This window comes from Benincasa hispida, chromosome 9 (genome assembly GCF_009727055.1).
Source record: "Benincasa hispida cultivar B227 chromosome 9, ASM972705v1, whole genome shotgun sequence".
Lineage (NCBI taxonomy): Eukaryota > Viridiplantae > Streptophyta > Magnoliopsida > Cucurbitales > Cucurbitaceae > Benincasa > Benincasa hispida.
Window position 1 is genome coordinate 12,629,489 of NC_052357.1, and position 4,244 is coordinate 12,633,732.

At 34.0% G+C, this 4,244-nt stretch overlaps 1 pseudogene; it reads right to left on the reverse strand.

Moving 5' to 3' along the window:
- Window positions 1–600: 600 nt before the first annotated feature.
- LOC120087176 lies at window positions 601–2,664 on the reverse strand (annotated as a pseudogene).
- Between the last annotated feature and the right edge of the window lie 1,580 nt (window positions 2,665–4,244).

Here is a 4,244-nt window from a genome sequence, read left to right on the forward strand (position 1 = left end):
ACAATTGCATTTTACCTTCCTAAATCGAAACTAAATGTTAATCAATGCATGAGCATAGACAAATTTTAGTGAAGCCCCAAGCTACAAGATGTTTTGTTCGTTTCAATGCAGATGACTTTGGGTGACTTTTTACATCTAAAGGGTTAACCATAACTTAGGATATTAATCAATCATGACAGCTTCTAAACTCAGTAACAATAACACAAAAAGAAGTACCTTTTTTCTACAACTAAGATACAACACAAGCCTCTATCTCCCAACAATGCGAACAAGATCTTTAACCCTTGTAAGATCCATTTGTCCATTGTTGAACACATATTGCGACAAAACCAAGAAACATACAACATTTAAAGCCTTTGTGGGCAGTTCGAAAATAGTTTACTTAAGACTAAATGAAATCTTTATTATCTTCTATATTCAAGTACTACAATAGCTCAACAAGGTTCAGTGTTCCAGAATTTCAGATTCATGTTACACTACTTCCATTTCAGGCAATACATTAAGCAATATCATCGTAAATAGATAAAAGGAAAGAACTTATTAAAGTAACAATGGCATGGCTTGCTCCTTCTTCAATATAACTAGAAGCATTTTTTGAATTTATCCCAATGCCTCACGTTCCACTCTCTCCTTCTTTACCTGCAAAACATACCCAAAGTGGGAAAAAAATTACCTTTAGCTTCATTCATTCAACGTTCTCCAGTTTAATAAAGATAAATATCAACAAAGATCAATACTAAATGAGATTTTTTAATTACTAAATGAAGTCATTTACCCTAAAGTTCAAAGGGAAAATGCTAAAGAAGCTATGTACCAACAGTCTAGCAAGACATCAGATGAAATTTGGCGAAATAAGATAGGTCGACATCAAGTAGAAAGCAATGGTAGGATGTGCCACACACAATCCCCACAACTATTCACTAAGTAGTATTCCAAGAAATCAAAGGAGTTGTAGCACGCATGTGCAGCATCTTGCGACCCTACTTCCTGCTACTACACAGTTTAAATTAACACAAATTTTATTCACCTAAACTGAGACATTAATATTAAACAATTTGACACAATGAGTAGAACAATTGAGCAGGTTAATTTGCACTGGTCATCAAATCATCAACCATGCTCTATCTTATTTTTATCCAGCCTTCCTTCCATACTAGCCAGTAAATAAAAATCAAAGAATCCACAAAAAAAAAAAAAAAAAAAATTTACTGCCATACATTTTACTTTATTTGCATGTGATAAAGAAATTTCACTCGTATAATGTTTTTGAAAATAATATAAGAATTAGGATTAACAGCAAAGATCGGGTAGTAGTGCATGAAAATCACTCGTATAAACTCGTATAATGTTACAATCAGAACAAATCAAGAATTCAAACACAAACAAAGGCCTACACAAGTCATTTATTTGTTTTAAAAGAAAACATCTAGGCTAACCGATGGTAAATAATATCAAAATCAATAACTATTTATAACAGACCATTAGCATTTGTCTGTAGTACATAGCAAATAAATGGTAAATAATAGGCTAACAGATGGTAAATAATATCAAAATCAAGAATTCATCCAGAATTCATACATATATTACCCAAAAGCTGATATCTATCTAGATTATGAAACCTGAAATCATGAAAAAGACAACAGAAGACGGAATGAGAAACCTTGAAGGGGAATTCAATAAAATTAGAACTACACTAGATAAACAATTCAACTGTAATGCAAGTACATATCAAGATACCATCTAGGCTAACAGATGGTAAATAATATCAAAATCAATAACTCCCAAATACAGGTCATAAGATCCAAAACTCTAAGAACAATGACTGACACTACTATATAGAGCAGCTGCCTCATTTCCATGAATACGACTAGGCATTTTTCACCTTTTTTTACCACAATTTTTTTTCACTTTAAATAATAAAGCAAGAGATATGAAATAATGGAAAGACTTACAAGTGCCAGCATATCCTGGAGATAGCTCCTGAATGGTGTTTGCATGGCCTACCAAAAGAATGAAATAATTCAAACTAATAACCATCTAACTACTATTTAGAATTCAACATTCTGTACTTAGTTGGGAAAAAACAACAAAACCCAATACAATCAAGAGTTAGTTCCCTGTGACCATGAAAAATTATAGAAATTTAACCATAAAAAAATACTAGATTTCGAGAATATTGCACACTTAACAATTATATTAAGAGCATGTTGAATATAGAAATAAAACTAAAGATTATTCGGTTATGATAAACATATAACACATTTCTGTTTTTTCGGCGAGGCTCAAATCGATCTAAGGAAGAGATAAACATCTATAGTAGGAAAAAACTTGAAGATCATCAGGAAGGTACTGATGCTTCATGGAAAGGTCCATGGCCCGCTTCAAATGCTGATTGCCTGCATCAACAACCTCTCTGGGGAGTCGATTCAAAGCCTCCTTCATACAGATCGAATCGACTCGAAGACCTAACAGATCGAATCGAAGACCTAAAATAGTAACACAACCCAAAATCAATCTCCACGGAACAAAATTTGAAATCATCTCCATAGAAAAAGAAACGATTAGGGTTTCAATTACCATAATTACGGAGGCGTTGGGTCAATCTGGTTATGAATCCCCAATCTTCTTCTTTGGGTCAATGAAGGACTGCAAAAAGGACGCCATTTCGATCTCTCTCCTTTCTTCCTCCGGAAAAATTTACTCTCTGATTTTTCCGTCAGAACAAGATTGGTTAATGAACATGAACTTTAGGCATGGACAAACTCAATCTATGAATATGAGCTACACAACGGCTAGATCTGACGTATGGCTTGCAGATTGGTAAAAGTGAGAGAGAGAGAAAGAAAGATCAGAACTTCAGGCGGTGGATCTACTTTTTCGTGGGTTAAAGGGAGAGTTCGACATGGGAGAGAAAGAGAGAAAAGGCTCACTGGCAATGCTAGGCGATGGACGGTGAGGCGATCAGAGAAAGGGTCTTGGCCAGGGAATGTGCAGTTGAGGAAGGCAACGTGGGAAGGGCTTGGATGGATCGGAGAAGAAGAAGAAGATTGGGGATTTAATTCGAGGGTCATTTTTTTTTTTCTTTTACACAATATATATATATTAATTTTTTTATTTTATTATTGATAATTGGGAAAGGCGGGAAATGAAAATGGGAGAGAGGGAAACAAAAAAAAATTGACCTACAATGTCGATTTTAAACTGACATTATAGGTAGACCTACAATGTCGGTTTTAAACTGACATTATAGGTAAACCTACAATGTCGGTTTAAAACCGACATTAAAGATCCGTGTTTTTTTTTTTTAAGAAACCGACATTGTACATCCATTTTAGTTTTTCCTAACCGACATCAAAGCCCAGATTTCTTGTAGTGTACATCCTCAACCAAGTCTTTTTCACTATTAATTATCTTCGTTTTCGAGGATTTTTATCTTTGGAACCCTCTAGTCTACCACGCTTCTGGCATGTTCCAAACTCATTAGTGACAACTTGTTGTGTTGGGATATCAATTTTTTATAGAACATTTGTAGCTGATATATATGACTTAGTTACTTTCTTTGCATCTATAAATGCATCTGGTAATTGATTTTCTAAATTTTACAAATGAATTATTTTCTTAACTTCAAGTTCACATTGATCTGTACAGGGATCTAAATGAGACAATAACGATGCATTTCATGTAATTTCTTTTTCCAACTTCTTAATTCCTCCCCTAATGTTGGAAATTTTGTCTCATTAAAATGACAATCAGCAAATCGTGTAGTAAATACATTACCTATCAGGGGCTCAAGATATTTAATAATTGATGGAGAATCATATTCAACATATATTCCTAACCTCCTTTGAGGATCCATCTTAGTGTGTTGTGGTGGAGCAATTGGAACATATACTACACATCCAAAAATTCTCAGATAGGAAATATTTAGCTCATGACCATAAGCTAATTGTAATGGCGAGTACTTATGATAAGCTACTGGCCTAATGCATACAAGTGACGCTACACGCAAAATAGCATGTCCCCATACAGATGAAGGAAGCATAGCTCTCATAAGTAATGGTCTTGCAATTAATTGTAAACGTTTTATAAATGATTATGCTAAACCATTTTGTATATGAACATGAGCCACAGGATATTCAACACTTGTTCCAATTGACATACAATAATTATCAAAAGCTTGGGATGTAAATTCACCAGCATTATCAAGACGAATAATTTTAATTGTATAATCAGAAAATTGTGCT